Raw genomic sequence first — 24750 nt, forward strand, 5'->3', positions numbered from 1 at the left:
TCTGTAGGGTTGTGGCACATGTGGTTGAAGTTCATTCTGCTTCTGCAAAAACAAAAACAAAACAAAAACAAAACAAATAAACGCTTATTGGCAGACTTTTGTGATCTCAAGGTGCTCGTGACAAAGCAACGGTTTGCACCTAAATGAGAGAAATTAAGATGGATAAGCAATAGCTGTAAATTAACAAACAGTCAGGGCTATGGGAAACCAAAACGGCCATTTGGTTCTTCTTGGCTTTCTGGAAAACCTCATTTTTTTGTTTTTTTCTTGCATTTCTTCACCCACCATAGTGCAGTTAAAATAATTCAAATTGTAAATAGACATTGGCAGGAAGATTTGTATAAAATTGAGAAAACATTCTACCTGCAATGTCTGAGCTGCTGGGTTCATAACCCTGGGGAAAAAAATAATTTTGTCCTCAGTGGCCTCAGACTTCCTTTCTCTGGACCTTTTGAACATCCACAGCTGGACTTTATTCAACTATCACTTAATACTGGGTTATCAAAAGGTTCTTGTTACTGTATGTATGGTTTTCAAATGGGTTGAATCCTTCCCCTGTTGCAAAGCTGATGCCCTCACACTGGTAAAGAAACTTTTAAAACTGTGTTTTCTGCTTGGGGTCTACCTACCACAATCTCCAGTGATCAGGAACTCACTTCACTGGGCAAATACTATGAGCCTTAACAACAAACTTGCAAACATCTTGGATTAGCACTGTCCCTGTCACCCTCAATTATGAGGCAAGGTCAACAGAACTAATGGAAAACTGGACTAAAAAAGCAACAGTTAATTAAATGGGAATGAATGAACTGATGAATGATTATAATTTTTATAACTTTTTGTCTAAGATACTACTGATTTTTTAATCTTTTGTTTTATAGATACAAGGAAATTTTAAAAAATATTTACAACACTTTGGTAAGACATACTGTTATAAGCAGAGTTGAGACATTGATCTTTTTCTCCTTAACTGATGCTTCCAGAATTCAGAAACTCTCAGTGAGCATTCTTATTTTCTTGGCAGTATGTTATTTGCATAAGTTCAATAAGAATCTACTCTCTTTATAATACAACGCAATTAGAAACACTGATTAGGGCTTCCCTGGTGGCGCAGTGGTTGAGAATCTGCCTGCCAATGCAGGGGACACGGGTTCGAGCCCTGGTCTGGGAAGATCCCACATGCCACGGAGCAACTGGGCCCGTGAGCCACAATTACTGAGCCTGCGCGTCTGGAGCCAGTGCTCCGCAACAAGAGAGGCCGCAATGGTGAGAGGCCCGCGCACCGCGATGAAGAGTGGTCCCCACTTGCCGCAACTAGAGAAAGCCCTCGCACAGAAACGAAGACTCAACACAGTCATAAATAAATAAATAAAAGAACGTGAATTTCTAAAAAAAAGAAACACTGATTATATTACCAAGGCTTTGACTGGAATGTCATATTGGAAAGAGACATGCATAAACAAATATGACAAGAGAGCTTGGAGGAACTAAGGCTGACTTCTTGGAGCCAATAGGCCCCTTGGAAAAAATTCCTTGTACCATGTTAACAGGGTTCCCAGCAGCCTTACCTGGTAAATAAGGAAGGATCCTTCCTGGAAGACCCAGAAAACTTAGGATAGTTTGGGGACTTCCAGAGGAGTGGAATTCAGAAAATCAATAGTTATTATAGGCAAACCTGATGGCGAGTATCTGGTGTGACTTACTGGCCCTGAGAGGTTATTAAAAGTTTAATCTGGAGACTTCTTATAACAAGTTCCAGCAAAACATACTTAAAAGACCCTATATGGTCAATCACTATTCTTGCTGGACTTATGAAAATAATCAGGTCAAGTTTATTAAATTAAAACATTTTGCAAACAAATTAGTCTTTATTTGGCTTTGTAAAATGAAGGTGATTTTGGAGAGAAAAAATATGTTTCAATTAAACTATAATACCCACTTGTAGACATTAAATTCTAGTGCTATTACTTTCTTTTGAGGTTTTGTTACTTACCTGAAAATTAGACTGGATACTGAATATTTCTAGTTTTCTCTAATATCTAACTACAGTTCTCTAAAGTTTCCAATTTTTCCCTATTCTTTTGTCTTGGGATTATTGAGAACTAAAACTGCCCTTTTCCCGAAGCCCTGAAAGTTGAAGCTAGATGATGTGATATAAATTTCAAAGAAATCACTACAATAGCTACAATAGCTCATATTTAAACAATCCTTGTGCCTGTTTCTGTATAAACCACTCAGAAAGTTTACCCACCCGTCCTCAGAGATAATTCAAACTGCAAAAGATGCTTTGTCCCTGACATCTAGCAATCTGCTTGACTGACGGCAACCTGGGCTCAGAAACGGGTTTATAATCTGCTGTCTCATTAACCTTTGTTTTCCTTTTGTTCCCACAGAAGTGTCTCTTATTAAATACCTGATTCCTTGCACATATGTCTGGCTTGGGGAGCCCATCTGCATCATCACCGCGTAAATGAGATACAACTGTTTAACTGATCTGTTCTCAGAACTAAAAAGTTGGTTCAATGAAATGGAGGATCCTACTAACCTGTTCTCTTTCTATATAGTCAACAGCTCAGCTTTAAATATGAGAAACTTCCAAGTTTCAGAGGAAGTAGCTGTTGGGGCCCAGGCTAGGCTGCCCCTAAATGTACTTCAATGGTACATTGATCTTATTGAATTAAAGTTACTTAAGAAGTAGCTAAGGAAGAGGGACACTCTGACCCTCCTTTCTGTCTCCCTGAAAACAAGAAGTAAATGTCTCATGTGAAATGTACACTCCCTGCATCTGGAGGTAGGAGGACACCCTTTCCACCAATGGTAGGGAATTTCAGCTGAGAGGCCCATGGAAACACACTTTGTTATTTCTTTAATTTACTGCCCCAAGCCCAAGCTCTGTTTAGGTTCTTCACTACTTAGGTACCCAAAGCCTAAATTTCTTTATTCTGTCAATTCCTCACAAATTTATTATTTCTTTGTCTAAAAGTATAAAAGCCTCCTACTTTGTCCACTTCTTAGGTTCCATTTCTATGGGGCCTCCATGTACATAAATTAAAATGTGTTTATTTTTCACCAGCTAATGTCTTGTTTCAATTTTATTTCAGCCACAAGAACTCAAGAATGGTAGAGGGGGAAACTTCCCCATCCCCAACAGTACCGTGATATATTTCTCTTGATAAAAGTAAGCAAGCAATTAATGTTTGAACATTAATACATGCAGGATTGTTGCTTTTTTAAATTTGAGTTATTTCATTTTTCAAGAAGACTTTAAACACACAATGAGTTTCCAGGAATAAAAGATCTAATACTTTAAAATGCACATAAATATATTGTGGCTAGTGTGATATAGAGAGGGAGCTGCTGCAAGATAAAAGAGGAAGATTTAAAACAACAATTGACACAGTTGTCTCATCAAAGTCTTTATTGCCCCCAATAGCTGCATACTTATTGAGATAATTATCCTTTTTGCTTACATATATGGCTGGCCAAATTTCACATGCAAGGTAATAAAATTGAGGACTTTTGCTCTCTCCATAGTGATGCCTTTTTCAGGGAAGCTTTACTCCCATCGCTTCAATATGTACCTCCTTGTCCTCAGGGACCTCAACATACTCTCTTCTGACTTCGTTTCACCATGTACAGAGGAGCTCATTTCAGTCCTTTCCCATCACACGTCCTCTGAAAGTCTTCTGATAGATGGAAAGCAGAATGCTGGATTTCTAGAGTTCATGTGTCCCAAGTGGAGTAATTCCTTAATAAGCCCCCAGTAAGGCTTAGGACAGTTCAAGGCTGTGACTGATAAGTGGTGCTGTTGGCTGTCTTCTGGTAGTTGTTCACTACGTTCCACCCTTGTACTAGGTATTGAAAACTTTCTATAGAGAGATTATCTCCAAATTGCTTTAATTCTTGGCAGTCCTGTGGGTAAGAACCTGTCTAGAAAAATTTGACCTGGGAGAAAAGGGGCTAAAAGAGCACATGATGGACTGAGGCCTTTTCTGGTCTACTTACAACACAACAGTTTTTACTTCAAAGCAAAAGTCTAGAGGATTTAACACACAATTTTATTGCATGTTCTACTGGCAGCTACTATCTTAAATGCTTTACAAATAGTAGACTAGTTCATCTCCATCACATAACAATCTGAAAATACAGGTGCCGTTATTGAGCATATTTAACAGAGGAAGGACTTGAAGATCACAGAGGCTAAGAAACTTAAGATCAAATAGCTACAAAGTGTTGGAGTTGGATTGATTTGAAACCAAGAAGTTTTCCTTCAAGGTAATTTTTATATTACTAAAAATTTCTGTTTTCCTTTTCTTTAGTATCTTTATATTCATCCTATCCAGCTCTCTAAGGCCTGACTGATCTTAATAAATAACCACCTATCGATCATGGCTATAACTACAGACCCCACGAGAAGAGCTTAAAAAGTGAATAAATGTGAGACATCAAGCACCAAGTCCTTTGACAACTTAATTTGTCCTTTATGTATTTACATACACCAGATTCACTAACATGGCAGGGAAAGGATGTTGTACTTTCTCATCTCAACATAGTTGTAAGCAAGCCCCCCCATGGTCACAAACACATGGGGTCAGATAAATTAAAATCAGGATGGAGCCTGGAAGGATAGAACCTCCACCTCTCATTCATGACTCAGTGTGTGTCCATGGAAATAAAGAACATAAAAGCATTAGGAAAAGAACCAGATATTATACAAAAGCATCCATGGTCTCTCCCTCCTCTAAATCGCATTATCTTTGAAGGGTCAGAAACACATTCTCCATCAAGCCACCAGTTATTTAATTTACTTAATTTGAGCAAGAAGTCTCTAGAAACATTGGAAATTTCTCACATTCAGAAGTAGCTTTTTTTCCTCTAGATTCCTCCCCTATAAAGCCTTGAATTTGAATTATAAGGGGAGGGCACAGGTGAAAGCTCAGAGACCCTACAGAGGGTCCTGACATAAGGAAATTCCAGCATCAGGAGTAATCTCTTCTTGGAACACCCTGGGAATTGTCACAGATGTAGTCCCATCCCCCAGGCAGGTTGGCAAACTGTCCAAGTCAAAGGCAGGATTTGCCCTTCCCCAGCAGCAACCAGATGCTCTGTTCCCATGATCCCGAGCACAAAGGGAAGAAACTGAGTCCTTCCAGGAAGAGTGATGGCTGGTGTGAGAGGGAGGGCAGCAGGGGGCAGGCAGAGAGAGTATGAACCTGTAATGGGACAATTTGTGGGACACAGGGACAAAGGAGGGAGTGAGGCAAAATGTGGAGCAACTCTGCTTGGGGCAAGTGGGGAAAGCAGCTTGAAGTCACCAAACTTAACTGACTTGTCCAATATCTTACTGTCAAAGAAAGAGGGGCTAAAATTCAACACTTCTGTCTTCCAGTATATTTTTTCCTTCTTTTGCTTTCTTTCAAAATTCATGCTGTTCTTATCTCTGAACACCTCCACTTGCAGATTTCGTACTGGGTTCTTGTTTTGTTGGCCCTCCCCTGCCATCAGTTTCCTGACCCGTCCTCTGCCTGCATTGCTCTGATATGATTTCAACAGATTGACCAAACCACTCCTTCATTTGAAATGTGACCATTTCCCAAGTAGCCTGTAAGCCCATGCTGCTTTTCTTCCATTGAGCACACTTTAAGGTCAGTCAGGATCACACACCATCCCTTGCAAATGGACCTCCTGGAATCTTTAAACATCTCTCTGATGGGACCTTGCTGGTCTGTCCTCAGACCCTGCCATCTGGTGGATGTTTTCAACACTGGTGTTTCCCTTATTTTTCTAACTTCAGAGTACAATAGGGTCAGACAGAGAATTCTCTTTCACAATATTTTCCTTAAGCATGGCCTGATACAGGCTTAGGATACACCAGAAGATAGGCTAAATCTGTTCATTAAGATCTGACAGGCATAGGACCTTTGATACTCAGAGAAGGTAATTTTCACTCAACAAGAGTGATTCCAGCCTAAACCCCACATATTTTATCCCATGGAAATCCCACTGTATTAGTTTAATTTTGCTGTGTAACAAACTCCCACTTGCTTTCAGGTTATTGGCAGAATTCAGTTCCTGGTAGTTGTAGGACTGAGGTCCATTTCCTGCTGGCTGTCCACTGAGGTGCCACTCTCAACCGCATACCTTGGTACAGGGTCACCTCCATCTACTAAACCAGCAAAGACAGAATAAATCTTTTTGGTGCTTTGAATCTTTTGACTTCCCCTTACACTGTCAATCTGAGAAAACTGCATGTAAATGGCTCATGTAATTAGATTGGGCCCAGTTCAATAATCTCCCAGGAAGTTCTCATTTTATTGACTCAGTTAACTGATTAGTGACCTGAATTGCTTCTTCAAGAATCCATTTTGCCATATAATATCACATAATGAGGGGTTAGTATCTCATCATGCTAAAAGCTCTTTTCACAATCAAGGGGAGACAACATATAAGATCAAGGTTCGTTGGGGGTCTTTGGCATTCTATATAATGCAGGTTTGTCTGCCCTCATGCTTCCCTGAGATGAACCTCATTCAAACCTGTATAATGAGAATAATCTCCCTATCTCTTATATGAAAGCACCTGAAAGATTGGAGATGGAAACATTTCCTCTGGGATTTGCTTGTATTTGCCCCTCTGGCCATTTTCCACCTCTCTCCCAACCACCCCCACCTTGTACAGAAAATCAGCCCCTGTATCTCTTCCCTCACTTAGAGAAAATCTAGGTCGCCCAAGTTATGTTTGCTAATTTTCAAGAACATTTCCTTTTTTCTTGACAGTAGCTGAACCTCAACACACCTTCCCATGCTAGAGCTCCATAAAACAATAAACATTTCTAACCCAAATCAGAATGTTCCTTGGGAGTCTTCTCAGGCCAGGTATTTTGAATAAAGGCTAACAGTGCTCTTCTTGATTTCCTTCCAGTTTTTGGAGCAGTGACTTGGACAGAGCTGGACCCCCTACCACTCAGCTCAGCTACTTCCAGAAATCCCTTGACATCTTTCCACCTGAGAGTCCCAGCAAATGGGTGGCTGAGGAAGCCCTCTCCTAAGCACTGCTCCACTCTCTTTGCTTTAAAATGTGGTCTATGCCCTTATTCTCTCTCCTTTGTCCTTGATCTAAGCTTCTTGACCTAATCTGTTTCACTACTCATGGTTATCAAGACAAACTGGGACTGTAGCATGAGGAGGTCTGATTTTTTGTTTCTTCTATCTTCGTATCATTTGAATATGAGCTACTACCAGTCATGCAACAAACTTCAGGGTCATTTTCTGCCTTTTACCATGACAAAGATCATGGTGCCAATAGCACTAAACACTAGAAGATCTGTTAGGATTTTATCAAAGCTAATTTCGAATGTCACTCTTCAGGGGATTTTGAGTTATTAATAAGACAACCTCTTTATGTGGTACTTTATGATCAAAAAGTTTAAAGATTCCAAATATTTAATCATCAGCATTTAAAAAATTATTGTGAAGATGGCTTTAGAAATATATAAAAACTAAAAAAAAAGAGAATCTGTAAATTTCTTACCTTAAATATTCCTCAGGATAGGATAAAAAAACATAGAAAAGGTCACCCACACAAATTTTTTATTTTTAAAATTTTTTCATACTTTTATTTTTGTTTATTTAAATTTTATTTTATATTGGAGTATAGTTGATTTACAATGTTGTGTTAATTTCACAGCAAAGTGTACAGCAAAGTGATTTAGTTATACATATACATATATCCATTCTTTTTCAGGTTCTATTCCCATATAGGTTATTATAGAATATTGAGTTGAGTTTCCTGTGCTGTACAGTAGGTCCTTGTTGATTATCTATTTTATATATGGTAGTGTCTATATTTTAATTCCAAACTCCTAATTTATCCCTTCCCCCACCTTTCCCCTTTGGAAACCATAAGATTATTTTCTCTGTCTGTGAGTCTGTTTCTGTTTTGTAAATAAGTTCATTTGTATCATTTTTTAAATAAATGATATCATATGATAATTTCTTTTTCTCTAAGTATGATAATCTCTAGGTCCATACAGTTTGTTTCAAATGGCATTATTTCATTATTTCTATGGCTGAGTAATATTTCATTGTATATATGTACCAAACCCACACAATTTAATGGTATTCTAGTCGACTTTTTCCAGACTTGTTTTCTTGCAAGATTTCCTAATCCATGATCTCTTGAAGTCCACAATATTTGACGTTAACAGATATTTCAGGAGGATATTTGTCTAAAATTCAATTTTCCCACTCCCACTTACCACTGCAACAAAAAGCATAAAATACCTAGGAATAAACCAGCCTAAGGAGACAAAAGACCTGTATGCAGAAAACTATGACACTGATGAAAGAAATTAAAGATGATACAAACAGATGGAGAGATATACCATGTTCTCGGATTGGAAGTATCAACACTGTGAAAATGACTATACTACCCAAAGCAATCTACAGATTCAGTGCAATCCCTATCAAACTACCAGTGACATTTTTCACAGAACTAGAACAAAAAATTTCACAATTTGTATGGAAACACAAAAGACCCCGAATAGCCAAAGCAATCTTGAGAAAGAAAAACAGCTGGAGGAATCAGGCGCCCTGACTTCAGGCTATACTACAAAGCTACAGTAATCAAGACAGTATGGTACTGGCACAAAATCAGAAATATAGATCAGTGGAACAGGATAGAAAGCTCAGAGATAAACCCACACACATATGGTCACCTTATCTTTGATAAAGGAGGTAAGAATATACAATGGAGAAAAGACAGCCTCTTCAATAAGTGGTGCTGGGAAAATTGGACAGCTACAAGTAAAAGAATGAAATTAGAACACTCCCTAACACCATACACAAAAATAAACTCAAAATGGATTAAAGGCATAAATGTAAGGCCAGGCAGTATAAAACTCTTAGAGGAAAACGTAGACAGAACACTCTATGACATAAATCACAGCAAGATCCTTTTTGACCCACCTCCTAGAGAAAGGGAAATAAAAACAAAAATAAACAAATGGGGCCTAATGAAACTTAAAAGCTTTTGCACAGCAAAGGAAACCATAAACAAGATGAAAAGACAACCCACAGAATGGGAGAAAATATGTGCAAACGAAGCAACTGACAAAAGATTAATCTCCAAAATATACACGCAGCTCATGCAGCTCAATATCAAAAAAACAAACAACCCAATCCAAAACTGGGCAGAAGACCTAAATAGACATTTCTCCAAAGAAGATATACAGATTGCCAACAAACACATGAAAAGATGCTCAACATCACTAATCATTAGAGGAATGCACATCAAAACTACAATGAGGTATCACTTCACACTGGTCAGAATGGCCATCATCAAAAAATCTACAAACAATAAATGCTGGAGAGGGTGTGGAGAAAAGGGAAGCCTCTTTCACTGTTGGTAGGAATTGATACAACCACTATGGAGAACAGCATGGAGGTTCCTTAAAAAACTAAAAATAGAACTACCATATGACCCAGCAATCCCACTACTGGGTACATACCCTAAGAACACCATAACTCAAAAAGAGTCATGTACCACAATGTTCACTGCAGCACTATTTACAATAGCCAGGACATGGAAGCAACCTAAGTGTCCATTGATAGATGAATGGAAAAAGAAGATGTAGCACATATATAGAATGGAATATTACTCAGCCATAAAAAAAGATGAAATTGAGTTATTTGTAGTGAGGTGGATGGACCTAGAGTCTGTCATACAGAGTGAAGTAAGTCAGAAAGAGAAAAACAATTATTGTATGCTAACACATATATATGGAATATATAAAAAAGAAAAAGAAATGGTTCTGAAGAACCTAGGGCAGGACAGCAATAAAGACACAGACATACAGAATGGACTTGAGGACATGGGGAGGGGGAAGGGTAAGCTGGGACGAAGTGAGAGAATGGCATTGACATATATGCACTACTAAATGTAAAATAGATGGCTAGTGGGAAGCAGCCACATAGCACAGGGAGATCAGCTCCGTGCTTTGTGAGCACCAAGAGGGGTGAGATAGGGAGGGTGGGAGGGAGATGCAAGAGGGAGGAGATATGGGGATATGTGTACATGTATAGCTGATTCACTTTTTTATACAGCAGAAACTAACACACCATTGTAAAGCAATTATACTCCAATAAAGATGTTAATAAAAAAAATTGGGAACAAGGAAATAAAAAAGATAGTAAAGGAGTTTTGCCTTTTACATTGAAAGTTTTAATGTTTATTATGCAAGGATCTGATTTTAGTTTTGTTTTTATGAATAATCAAGTGTTCGAGGGATCTATAATGTAACCTCTGTCAGGTAGTAAGTTTTCATACTTGCATGGGTCTCTTTCTGGGCTCATTGTTTTATTCCTTAGCTCTATTTTTCTATCACTGCACCAATGCACTGTCTTAATTATTAATTACATAATTGGTAAGACAAGTCTGTTCAACTAGTTTTTGAGGAGAGTCTTGGCTATCCTTAGCCTTTTGTTGAACGTTCATGAAAAATTCCTGGTCATGATTTTGATTACATTTTGAGATAAACTTAATTTAGCCATGAAGTTTTAGTTTTTTAATATATTGCTGGGTTCGCTTTGCTGTTAATTTTGGCTTGCAGTTTGCATATTGGTTCATGGGTGAGATTGGCCTGTAGTTTTCTGTTTTTTTGTGCTGTCCTTGTCCGATTTTGTTATCAAGCTATACCAACCTCACAGAGTGTGTTTGGCAGTGTTCACACTTCTATTATTTTAAGGGTTTATATAATGTTTGGATAATCTGTTTCTTTACTATCCTATAGAATTTACCTGTAAAGCCCTGTAGACCTCATGTTTCCCTTTTGGTAGGATTTTTTTTTTTTTTTTTTTTTTAACAGTCCAGATTTTTAAATGGTTATTAAAGAGAATTCAGTCTTTTTCTTTGTGGGTCAGTTTTGGAAAATTATATATTCTAAGCAGTTTATTAGTATGAGGCTATTATAATGTTTTTCTCATCTTTTTAATGTTTGCTACATCAGTAGTTAGGGTCCCATTTTATTTATAATAGAATTTATTTGTGCTTTCTCTTTTTTCTTGGTCAAGTTTTGGCTTCATGATCCTTTCTATTATATGTTTATTTCATGTTTCATTAGTATATGCTTCCCTCTTTTACTTTCTTCCTTCAAATATCTTTGTATTATTCTATAGTCCTCTTTTTGACTTACTTTGTTCATTGATATTTTTACTTTTTGCTCCTTCCTCATAATATAATTGAATTAAAGTTATAACTATCCATCAAAAAAAAAATTCAGTTTTCCTTTAGAGGCTCTTGGAAAGCTCAGTTTTCCCTAAGGGAAGAATGATGGGACTCTCCCTGGTATCATGCAGGACTAGACACCATGTCAGGGTGGGGTCTATAACGCCAGTAGATCTATAAGCGGAAGGGAAAGAGAGACACAGTAGGACATGAAGGGAAGGGGGGGAGGGGAAGATTTCCAGAGGAAAAGGCCAAGATAGCAGGTCCGACCGGTGTCATTTAAAAAACAACAAGAAACCTGTTTTTTTTTCTTCAAGGAAAATGGAATGGAAACAACAATAGAAAGAAATTAGGAGGTAAGATTCAAGACCCTTCAGTTAAAGTTCTTTTCTTCCAATGTGCTGCAAAAGTTACTTAATTTCATGTCAAGGACCATGAGCTCTCTGAAATTTTCCCTAGTAGCAAGCATAGTTGCTCCCCACGGTTGCACAGATATTGGCAGAAGGCAAAGGACTTTAGTACTTGTAGCATGATGAGTTTCACAATATTCAGCTCAGTTCCCCTTACCCCCTAGTCCAATGGTGGGACATAGATGGACCCAGACAGTTGCCTTCACATGTAGTGGGTTATGCTACAGGAGAGGAATATCCCCTATAATTATGCTACCGGAGCTTAGGAAACCTGAATCTTTATGATGGGCAGTAAGCTAGCCTACTCCTTACTTCAGAGGGAAACATCTTTCTTGTACTGGAGAGTAACCATGCCTGACTTAATTTCACTCTGGATGGAAACACTATGTCCATTTTCTAAAACTATAAGCAAGCCTGCCCTTTGCTTTGGAGAGAGATACTATCTCTATTTTTAAAGGCTCTTCATTACACAGACATCCTTGCAAAGATAGACCAGAAGAAAGGGCAGTCAGTGCCTCTGCTTGCATGAAGTGCAGAAACATCAGAGCCCCACATAGAATTGTTTCCCAAGCCTTCTCTGAACATTCTTTGCTTCCTCAGTGAAACAATAGGGTTCTTTGCACTGTGATAGTCAATGATGTTTAGAAAAAGATGATATGTATGCGTTTAAAAGTCTGGGGAAGGGTCCTTGGGAAGCTGGCAGCAGTAAGATGCTGAGCATTTCATAGTCTTTAAAAGGATGGGATTGAGCAATGAATGTACCTAAAGCACTATACAAATAGAAATCTTTTGTCATCTTTATGATGCATTCTGAATAGCACCTAAGATATGGCAAGGCATATCCTGAAGACAGCGTCTCTGGTTAACATTTTCTTAAAAGAACAACTCTTGGGTTTTAATGATCCAAACTCCACACAATGTGTATATCCCCCTGTGCAATATTTTTTCAGCCAAAATTTATGTAAGAAAATTTCATAGTTGCATCCCCAAATCTCAATATGAATCCTTTAATAAAATTACAAGTGCGCTAAGTCTCAAGTTACATACCAAGCACCACTAATAAAAGATCAGAATCATGTGTTCTTTTCAAAACGAGTTCAAGTCACAGATGATGCTGGTGTAGAGAGAGGAATCACTGGGTCTTGCACCTCATACAATAAAAACAATTTTTTAAATAAACTCATTCATTGTGTGCTAATCAGGAAATCAAGTTTTAAAGAATTTTCCATTTTAACATGACAGCTTGCTACTTAAACATGGGTGTTCATGGGTTTTAGAGCATTGGTTGGGGGATTGGGGTTTGGGGTGGAAACCCACTGTATCATGTTTTTTTTTTTTTTTTTCACTTAAAATAATAAGATATAAGCTCACAAGTAAAATTTTTAGACTAGAGTCAGATTTTCAGGGATATTTGCAATTGGATTCAATTGGAAGAATTATCACCTTCTTTATCATCCTCATCTGTTACCATCAGATTCTACATAGGCAAGTGTTGGTCATTTTTTTAAATTTGAGGAAAAGGGCATAATCAGGAGATGAGATGGGCTGTCAGTAGGGGTAACGGTCTGTCCACTCTTCCCTGCTTCTCTCTTCTATGAATCTCTTTCCAAATGTCTTCCTAAATATTCCCAGGAAGCCTGATCTTTTGCATCCTTTCTGCGTTACTTCTTTGCTTCCTTTTTGCAGCCTCTCCTGGAAGATTTTTTTCTCACACCCTCTGCCTCTCAGGGACATGGGAACTGGGCACCTGGAGGCATTCAGAGAATGATAAAACTTCACCTTTGCCTAAAGGAAAGTGGGACTGATTGTGGGGAGGATACCTTACATTTGACAGTTCCATCCTATGCCTGGAAAGGCTTCTCCCCATTCTGGCAATCTCTCTGAGCCCAATCACCTGTGTCCCTTCTCAGTGTCCTGGCTTTGTTCTGCTCACTTGATAGGCTTTGATGTTACCTCTACCCTTTCCTCAGGTCCTGCTATAATAAATCTTCCCCATCTACTCTGGTAAAACCACTCAAGCTGTACGGTGAGTGGGGGAATGGAAAAGGATCTCCTTCACTGCCTCAACCTCCCACATGTACATTTTATAATTTAACAGAAAGAAGCATTTCATTGTAATTTATAATAGCTCATATTCAATTCAATAGTTGTACCACAATTAAACTTACCCAGTTTGTTGAATGTCTATATTATCTTTATTTTAATTTTTGAAAAGATAGTAATAAATAATTTCTTTAATCAATGATTTAAAATGCTCATGATTGTTTTAAGTGATATTTTTCTTATTTTAAGAAAAATCAGAAGGTACTTCTCTCTGGAAAAATGGCTGGCAAAATTTCCTGCATTGATAGGGAATCATTAAGCAGCCACTTGGTTTATAGACCCAGAATATGGGTACAGAAGTGGCCTTGCTGGAGTTCCAGGTAATCTAAATATCATAATATTTAATACATCCTTAGGAGAACAGCAATATCCAGTCTAAATTTGATTTAGAGTGAACAGTTTGAAAAGATTTAATAAAGTATAATATCACAGATTTTTCCAAGCATCCCCTTAATTCTCTATCCTTTCATTGCTCTGTGGAGAGGGCAGTGTTTTGATTTTATCTTCACCAGATGACTTATTGCCTTTTGAAAATATACATCATCACCAAACTAGGTTTAAAAATTCATGCCATATAAGCTTTAAGTGTCAGTGGGACTGGTTACTTTCAAAGAGAGGCTGAAAATAGCCATGGCACATTTACATAATCATCTGGGCAAAAAAACCCTACAGAGGAACATTCACTATGTAAGCTGGCAAAAAGAACTGAAAAATTGGAAGAGTGATATTATATGATGTCAGGTGTCAACAGCAAACTGACTTGTCCTTAACTTAGAGTCTGCAAATTTAGGATGCCTCCCCTCACTGGACATGCTTGCATTTTGATTCTTTTGATAGTAGTAATATGGTAATTGCTCATTATTAAGCAAAAAAAAAAAAAAAGAAGATTTAACCATTTTTCATATCCCCTAATCCCAATTACAACTTCAAGTTTTACTTACTTTCAATACTCCGAATATGTGTGCAGTTATAATCCCTGGGGACCTACCTAGTTTCATTGTTTTCTTTCTCCCTTTCTCTAACAGCTCCCAGGTGTTCCATAAGAAAACCCAATCCTTCCATCCTTCTGAGAGTAACCCTTCCTGAGGTTTGTTGATAGTGATCACACTCCAAGATCCTGGACAGTTTACAACTCATGTAATTCAACTAGGATAATATATCCTCTTTGCTCTAATAATGGTTCAAGTACGCACAATAATTCAGGCTTCAAGTGCCAGCCCATGACATACCCTTGCCTGCAGTGATCTGCTCAGGTTTGTCTAAAAAGAGTGAAGCTCAAGATTCTTTTATTTTATAAATTTAGGGAAGAGTATAAATTCTCTATTCTGATGTTGAGTAGCAATCAGTAGCCCCAGTTGCTGCTGGCAACTCTCCTGTGCTGTAACAAAGGAAGGCAGTAAACAGATAAAGGATACAGATAAAAGAATGCAGACAAGTGAGCCCCAGAGAAATGACATTTGAGCCCTGTTCAAACTGAGCTCAAAGCCTTCCTCACTGTTAGATTTTTCAGTTATGTATCCAGTAAATACCTTTACTTTTTTGAGCCAAATTATGTTGGGATTTTTCTTACTTTCAACTACAAATATCCTATCTAACACAATGGGTTCCAACAGGAAGAAGAGGATCTGGTCCCCACAGCTGTGGTAGCCCACCTGCCACTGAAGGGAGAACTCAACTAAAATAGAAACTGGCACAAGTACAATCACTGTGAACTTTTCAAACCCATGTTGTTACTTTAAACAGGGAAGAAAATCAAGACCCCTGGCATTGTACAATCATAAATTTATTTAAACTGATAGAGAAGTGTTTCCACCAAAAATGCTGAAAGAGTATTTAGTCAAGGCTGTCTATCCTAGAAAGAACAAATGAAATTTAACAAACATTAGAAAAAAAAGACACTGACCATTCATTTCATCTCTTTATTTGAGAAGCAATACCCTTACATGGCAATGCTATAGTGTTCATTGCCCATATGGAAATTTTTGTCAGTGGTCTCATATGATAATTTTTCCCATGTTAGGGAACTAGCCCAAAACATTTATTTTTTCCATAAAAGAAGCTAGTGACGAGGGAGGGGTGGTGATAAGGTGGAAGACAGTTTAGTGGTCTTGAAATATGCAGATACACGAAAAGGCTGGGTCTTGCCTTCGGTTAGGTAAGGAGAATTTCTTAAAAAAAAAAACATTAGTTTTTCATCCAAAAAGTGTTAAAAAAAATCCTGCTAGACATTAAAGTCATACCAACTCCAGTCCTGACCGAGGTCAGAGTGTTTTTAAGGCCCAAGGATAGGACCTACTGGGGTACATTCTCACAACTACCATATAGGAACAAGGCAACATTTGGTTAGATGGACCACTGCTAGCTGAACATGGTAAGTTAAGTACAGAATTTGACAGATATTAGAAAACTGTACTCAGTTTGACAGATTACATTTATGTTTGTCGAAACCAATCACAACAAAAACAGGTTTTCATTTTGATTATCTGTTTTATCCATTTAAGTAGTCTGTTAATTCATTTGCGTTGTATTTTATGAATATTAATAAAATCTGTTCATTATGTTTCACACTGATGGTTTAGGAAGTACAGTTCTAAACATCATCACATACCCTAAGACTGGTTGCCTCATACCCTCAGAAACCTGTCTTGGGGGAATGTGTGAGCAATAGAGTGTGTGGGAGAGATAGGTCTTTATATGTCCACAACACACATCCTACAGAAGCAGTGCTGATGTACCTCAATATAAATACACAATACACAAATATGCTAAGAAGAATATATATATATATGTAGTTATTTCCCCAAGGACCTGGGTGAAATTGGGCAGAGATTGACCAAAGTTTCTCCTTGCCCACCCACTTCTTCCTTCTCAGAGTTTGTCTATGGAAATGAAGCAGAGAAGACAGGCAATGGAAGACTAACATTTTTATTATGAACCTTGAAAAACCAGGTTATGGAACCCACAAAAGAGCCTGAAATTAGGTTGGGGAGAAGGGAAGGTCAGAATAAGGTGGTCAGGTTGTGGGTATGGGGAGCATATCCCCCTTTGGGATGGTTCTTCACACTTGGTTCCAAGTCCATGATGAGCTGCACACCAGACTCAAACTGCTGACTTCCCATCTGACCTACTCGGTGAACTTGCAGACATAGGGTAAGTTCAAATAACAGTTATAATCTCTCCACTTCAGATACCCTGAAGAGACAGAAGAGCTCAAGTAAATGGGGCTGGTGGAGCTTGAGAACCCAATGGAGATGCATCCCAGATTCTGGCCTAGGACTCAAAGACCCTCTGTTATCTTCACAAGGGTCCCACTCCAGGGGAAAGAGACAGAAAAAAAAGAAAGAGAGGGGATGGGAACAGATAAGCCAATATTACAGTTCCAGCCCAGGAGGATTCTCTGAAGACCAGGCCCAGAAATGGGGAATGAGGGGATGAAAAAGGCTGAGCAGAAGTGATCTCCTCTGTTTCTTACCTGTGTTTCTTGACAGTCTCTCACAGTAGCCAGGGTTTGAGATGGTGGCTGGATTTCGCTCCCAGGCAACATAATTGAGTACATCAGTACTACTCCACTCCCATTGGGCTCAGAGTCCTATAGAGCAGAGGATGGAGTCAGGTGAGGTGGAAAGGTCTTTAGAGTTCTCCTGGCCTGATTCCCTCAGCTAGAACGACTGATCCTCTCCCCAGCATCACGGAATTTGCTCTGCTCTTCCAGGTGATACCCCACAGCTCTCCTCTGGGAAACTCTCCCCAACTCTTTGCTCTTATTGGCAAATTCCAAAGCAAATAATCACAAATACCAATGGAATCCCTACGAGTAATGTGTCACTGTGTGAACTGCACTTGGTGGTGCATTTGTGATTACCCTCAGAACCTCCGAGACAAGGTCTGTTTTATAAAAGGGAAACCTGTGTCAATCCTAAGTCTTCATTTACCATTTGCTAAGCACAGCATGTGTAGACTCAGGGAAACTCAGAGAACCGGATCACAAGGCATGATGTGTGAATTGTATAAAAGTTTGACAAGAGGCAGATTAATTTTAGCTGGAGGCTAGGGACCTGCACAGAACTCAGCTCTTCAGCTGGCCTCAAGGCTCTCCATTTTCTCCAATTATCCCCTGAGCTCCAGGGATCTCTAGGATATTTTCTTGGCAGGGGCAGGGGATAGGGAGGGGCCTGGGTGGCCATAGCATCTTGGGAGGTAACAGATTAAAGAGGATGTAAGTGTACCTCTGTGGGGTCATGGAGCCCAATCCAGATGTCTGAGAAGATTTTCAAATTGTTCTTGAGAAGGGAGGCCTCGAAGGATCCCTCAACCCCACCGAGCACAGACACAAGGTGACCTGAGGGCCTCTTCTGGCAGGTAATCTGTGTGGAGAAGGGAGAGACTGAGGAGAAGCTTGAGACCCTCACTGAGGGAAGGGCAGGGACAAGGTAGGTGAGAAGGGGTTGTGTTTGCAAAAGATGAGGTGCTCATTCTCACCCTCAAGAAACTCTAGAGAATGGAGACTCCCAGCCCCCAAACCCTGTCTCAAATATGCTTCTCCTTATCAGCCTTAACTGCAAATCCCAGCACTCATGTCTGCATCCATCCAGGTTTGGGTGTTATAAACAAGGCATAGCAGTAGGACGCATAGGCCATGGAGCCTTTGGGACAGCTGATCCGTGCAGAGGGCAGTTTCTTCGGGGAATTTCCCCTGAGGAGGAAAAAATAAAGGAGAAGAATGGGGTGAAATGGAGAGAAGATATTGGAGTGGGGCGGTGACCTTGAATAATATCTATGAGGCCAGTGCTTGGGGCAGTGACATCACACTCCTGACTGCCTGTCACAATTGCCAACACTCCCAGGATTTTTTTTTTTTATCATGAACTAGACCTAGTACTTGGGAGATGGTCTGTTTTCTTTTTATTCATCTGCCTTATTCAAAAGTCCAACTTTTCTCCTCTTCTGGGCTGACTATTCTTCTACTGGATCCTTCAGTCTTTCTCCTTCTATTCATCTTATTAAAAACACTCTATACTTTCCCTCCTTAATCACCCACATAAATTAGACTCTACTGAGAAAATGGAAATCCTCTCATCCCACTGTTACTGGACCACTGGGGAGACTCCCACCACTAGTTACCCTGAAGGAAGGAGTGATGACACAGGAATTTCAGGCAATGTTGTTGTGTGGGGATGTACCATTACCATGGGAGGCACACAGGAGCTTTCCTCCTCTTCTTGGCCCTGAGCAAACACTGGGAACCCAGTGACTGAGGCAGAGAAGTCTCACCTTGGACTTGAGACAGGAGCATCAGGCAGGAAAGCAGCATCCAGGACAGGCTGGGGAGGCCCATGGAAGGCATCATTTTGTCTGTGATGTGTGGAGACAACCAGAGAACTAAAGGAAGGGTGGTCAGGGAGAGGGCATGAGAAATCCCCTGTTGTATCTCTTGTCTTTTCCTCTGTCTAGTTCCCTAGGAATAAATCCATCTGGATAGTATCCATCCCCTTCCATACTTCTGGAAAGAATTGGAAAATCTGTACATCCTCTTACACCTGAGACCTCCCAGGACTGCCTTTACCTGGTCTCAAATCTCCTACGTTCTCTGCAGACAGGGATCCTTGTATACCTTCCCTGAAATGTGTGTGATGAAACCCCTGTCAGGGGTCTCATCTTCTCTCAGCTCCCACTTACCTGTCTTGCAGGGATCTGCACTGGTTGGTCAGGGCAGAAAAGACTGGGTTTTTATAAGAGGATTTGAAGGAGGGGTGCTGAAATGAATAACAGGAAACTGGAGGCATGAAAGTGGTCATGGGGAAGTGTCTGGCATTGATTCAAGGAGATTTCCACCACAGGGAGGAGATCCTTCCCATCAAAGCCTGGGAATTGCCACAGCTGTTACTTCTTTATCTTGAGCAGACCAGTACTTTCTCCGGAACAGGTGAAGTTTATGCTTTTGCCATCCTTGTCCAGGTACCTGGTCTGAAAAACTTATAGAAACGAAGGCAGCCTGGTGGCTTGAATTCTGTTTCATAGTTTAGAAAATATGTGACATTGGATAGTTAAAGAAGTACTAAAAGTGTATTTTTGGGAAATCTGTCAAGAACTGACTCTTGTTGGCATATACATGAGTTTCATTAATCCCTGTCTTTTAAGGTTAAAGAAAACCAAACTAGTAATAAGTAAAAGCTGGGTGAGTATAACATTGGAAAATATTGCTGAGGGCAAGATATTAGTTGAGAGAAACAAAAGAATTGAAGCAATGGGAAAGAGCAATATTTCAGCATTGCTTTCTCCTTTTTGGAACAAGGTGTGAAGGAAGCATGGAGTGTTCTAAGGCAATAGACAAACCAGGATCAGGTAGATTTGCCTTCTGGCCAACTCTGTGTGGGAAGACTGAGAAATAATTCCTCAGTTCACTTCAATTCTGAGCCGGGGATTTGATACCTCAGAGTGGCATTCTCAGACCATGATGTGCAGACCCCTGGGGGTCTTCAAGACCATTTCAGGGGGACTGTAATATTTCAATTTTCATAACTTTACTAAAATATTATTTGCCTTCTTCACTGTGTTGACATTTGCACTGATGGGGCACAGGCAACTGTGGGTAAATTTTGGGGTCCTCAGCATTCACCAAGGTAAGGGTGTCAACCTGTGTTCTTCACTCCCATGCACTTGCAAGAAACAAACAAATATGTTCACTCTAAAATGTCCTTTGGGACTTCCCTGGCCGTCCAGTGGTTAAGACTACACGCTTCTGCTCCAGGGGTCATGGGTTCAATCCCTGGTCAGGGAACTAAGATCCTGCATGCCGCATGGTGCCTCCAAAAAAAAAAAAAAAAATGACATTGATGAAGCAGTAAAGATAACTCATTTTAGTAAATATGTTTTTTAATTTTTATTTTATATTGGAATATAGTTGATTAATAATGTTGTGTTAGTTTCAGGTGTACAGCAAAGTGATTCATTTTTATATATACATGTATCTATTTTTTTTCAAATTCTTTTCCCATTTAGGTTATTGCAGAATATTGAGCAGAGTTCCCTGTGCCACACAGTAGGTCCTTGTTGGTTATCAATTTTATTTTATTTTATTTATTAATAAATTTTTATTTATTTTATTTATTTATTTTTGGCTTCGTTGGGTCTTTGTTGCTGTGTGCGGGCTTTCTCCAGTTGTGGCGAGTGGGGGCTACTCTTCGTTGAGATGTGCAGGCTTCTTGTTGCGGAGCACAGGCTCTAGGTGTGCAGGCTTCAGTAGTTGTGGCTCATGGGCTCTAGAGCACAGGCTCAGTAGTTGTGGTGCATGGGCTTAGTTGCTCTGTGGCATGTGGGGTCTCCCCAGACCAGGGCTCAAACCTGTGTCTCCTGCCTTGGCAGGCAGATTCTTAACCACTGCACCACCAGGGAAGCCCGGCTATCAATTTTAAATATAGCAGTGTGCACATGTCAATCCGAAACTCCCAATCTTAACACTTGAATACATTTCTTCAAAATTCTGTATGATTAAGTGGGAAGCCTGCGTACTGAAGTATAATGGTTGTCTTGGGAAAAAGCCTTTGTAATCCACCATTTTCGTGGAAGACAATTCTTACTTGAAAGATGGACTGAGAGACAAACTTGTTAATCACATATGGGCGTTTTGTTGACGTTAAAAAAATGATCAAAATGATATTTTAAAATCCTTGTTTAACATATAGTATTATAAATATCAATATTTATTATAAATATCAATAATTCTCATGAATAAAAATTCTTTGGTGTCCTCAATACTTTTTAAGAGTGTAAAGTGTCCTGAGATCAAAATGGTTTGATAACCTCTGATTAACAACGAGATACCAATTTCCAGGATATATTGGGGATGGAGACAAATTTTATGTTACAAAACAGGGATAAAATCAGCAAAGTCTAGAAGGTGGGGTAAACTCTGCAGGATAAATGACTCCATTTCCTTAGCAAATGAATTTAAGGAAGTAGAGCAATATGAAATTCTTAACATTTGAGAGATGTATTAATCAAATACAAGGTATGGCTCATGTTTAGATCATGATTTGAACAAATCAGATGAGAAAATAATTTTGAGACACTTGACTAGGTGTGAACATTTGAAAATATTAAGGGGTTCTATTATTTTTAGGTACGATTATGATAGTTTACTTATATTTAAAGTGATATTATCATTTACAGATAGATGATAGAATACTTATAGTTGAAATATGTTGTTCAGGATTTGCTTCAAAGTAATCCAGTGTAGTAAGGGTAAGAAAAGGAATATAGATGAAATGAAAGGCCATGTGGGATAATTGTCATTGTTTGGTGATAGATACCTAGAGGATCATCGTACTATTCATTTTGGGTTTCTTTCATTATTTTTTCATAACATATTGGGGAAAATTTCTGGAAAAAAGAAAAACTGAGACTCAACAATTGTTGAGAAAAAATTTTAAGACCAGTCTGACTCAAGAATATAGCTGCAAAATTCCTGAACAAAATACTAAGCCAAAGAAGTTTACCAATGTATGTAATAAATGAAGGTAAGAATATTTTAGTAAAAATATTACTAAATATGACCACTTTAAAACAAGAATAAAAATAAAATAACAAAGTAAATGTGAAGGGAAAAATGAGAGAAAATACTTTATATAGATATATATCCGACAAAGAATTGATTTCTAGACTATGTTTATAACAGTAAATTCAACAAGAAATTGAACAATACATTCATTAGAAAAGAAGAGTGGAGGGGTCTGGGCAAGATGGCGGATGAGTAAGACGCGGATATCACCTCCCTTCCCACAGATACAGTAGAAATACATCTACACGTGAAACTGCTCCTACAGAACACCCACTGAACGGTGGCAGAAGATGTCAGACCGACCAAAAGGCAAGAAACTCCCCACGTACTTGGGTAGGGCAAAAGAAAAGAGAAATAACAGAGACAAAAGAATAGGGACGGGACCTGCACCAGTGGGAGGGAGCTGTGAAGGAGGAAATGTTTCCACACAATAGGAGCCCCTTCGTGGGTGGAGACTGTGGGTGGCAGAGGGGGGAAGCTTCGGAGCCATGGAGGAGAGCACAGCCACAGGGGTGTGGAGGGCAAAGCAGAGAGATTCCCGCACAGAGGATCAGTGCTGACCAGCACTCACCAGCCCGAGAGGCTTGTCTGCTCACCCGCCGGGGCGGGCGGGGGCTGTTAGCTGAGGCTCGGGCTTCGGACCGATCGCAGGGAGAGGACTGGGGTTGGCGGCGTGAACACAACCTGAAGGGGTTAGCGCACCACAGCTAGCCGGGAGGGATTCCAGGAAAAAGTCTGCAGCTGCCTAAGAGGCAAGAGACTTTTTCTTGCCTCTTTGTTTCTCAGTGCGCAAGGAGAGGGGATTCAGAGCGCCGCCTAAATGAGCTCCAGAGACGGGTGCAAGCTGCGGCTATCAGCGCCCACACCAGAGAAGGGTATGAGATGCTAAGGCTGCTGCTCCGGCCAGCAAGAACCCCTTGCGCGAGCACAGGTCACTATCCACACCACCCCTCCCGGAAGCCTGTGCAGCCCGCCACTGCCAGCGTCCCGTGATCCAGGGACAACTTCCCCAGGGAGAACACACGGCGTGCCTCATGCTGGTGCAACGTCACGCAGGCCTCTGCCACCACAGGCTCGCCCCGCATCCGTATCCTTCCCTCCCTCCCGCCTGAGTGAGCCAGAGCCCCCGAAGCAGCTGCTCCTTTAACCCCGTTCTGTCTGAGTGAAGAGCAGACGTCCTCAAGCGACCTACACACAGAGGAGGGTCCAAATCCAAAGCTAAACCCCGGGAGCTGTACGAACAAAGAAGAGAAAGGGAAATTTCTCCCAGCAGCCTCAGAAGCACCGGATTAAAGCTCCACAAACAACTTGATTTACCTGCATCTGTTGAATATCTGAAGAGAAAATGAATCATCCCAAATTCAGGAGGTGGACTTTGGTAGCAGGATATATTAATTTTTCGCTTTTTCCTTTTTTTGTGAGTGTATCTGTGTATGCTTCTGGGTGAGATTTTGTCTGTATAGCTTTGCTTTCACCATTTGTCCTAGGGTTCGGTCCATCCCTTTTTAATTTTTTTACTTAAAAAAATTTTTTTCTTAATAAATTTTTCTTAATAATTTCTTCCTTATTTTTTATTTTCAAAAATAAAAAAAATATTCTTAATAATTTTTTCTTATTTTTTTATTTTAAAAATTAAAAACTTTTTTCTTAATAATGTTTTCCTATTTTTTATTATAAAAATTAATAAATTTATTAAAAAAATTAAAAAAACATTTTTCTTAATAAATTTTTTCTTAATAATTTTTTTCTTATTTTTTATTATAATAGCTTTACTTTATTTTGTTTTATTTTATTTTATCCTCTTTCTTTTTTCTTACTATTTTTTCTCCCTTTTATTCTGAGCCATGTGGATGAAAGGTGCTCCAGCCAGGCATCAGGGCTGTGCCTCTGAGGTGGGGGAGCCAACTTCAGGACACTGGTCCACAAGAGACCTCCCAGCTCCATGTAATACCAAATGATGAAAATCTCTCAGAAATCTCCATCTCAACATCAAGACCCAGCTTCACTCAACGACCAGCAAGCTACAGTGCTGGACACCCTATGACAAACAACTAGCAAGACAAGAACACAGCTCCATCCATTAGCAGAGAGGCTGCCTAAAATCATAATAAGGCCACAGACACCCCAAAACACACCACCAGACGTGGACGTTCCCACAGAAAGACAAGATCCAGCCTCATCCACCAGAACACAGGCACTAGCCCCCTCAACCAGGAAGCCTACACAACACACTGAACCAGCCTTAGCCACTGGGGACAGATACCAAAAACAACAGGAACTACGAACCTGCAGCCTGTGAAAAGGAGACCCCAAACACAGTAAGATAAGCAAAATGAGATGACAGAAAAACACACAGCAGATGAAGGAGCAGGGTCAAAACACACCAGACTTAACAAATGAAGAGGAAATAGGCAATCTACCTGAAAAAGAATTCAAAATAATGATAGTAAAGATGAT

The 24750-nt window shown here is 39.6% G+C and overlaps 1 pseudogene across 1 annotated transcript; it reads right to left on the reverse strand.

Annotated features, from left to right (window-relative positions):
* Positions 1-1402: 1402 nt before the first annotated feature.
* LOC309643493 (lithostathine-like) lies at positions 1403-20555 on the reverse strand (annotated as a pseudogene). Its single transcript has 4 exons — positions 19008-20555; positions 18309-18429; positions 17963-18204; positions 1403-17305 (listed from the first exon to the last, which is right to left on the reverse strand). The product of its transcript is annotated as a lithostathine-like (transcript).
* Positions 20556-24750: the final 4195 nt, after the last annotated feature.

Source organism: Balaenoptera physalus, assembly GCF_965194825.1.
Source record: "Balaenoptera physalus genome assembly, chromosome: 15".
Lineage (NCBI taxonomy): Eukaryota > Metazoa > Chordata > Mammalia > Artiodactyla > Balaenopteridae > Balaenoptera > Balaenoptera physalus.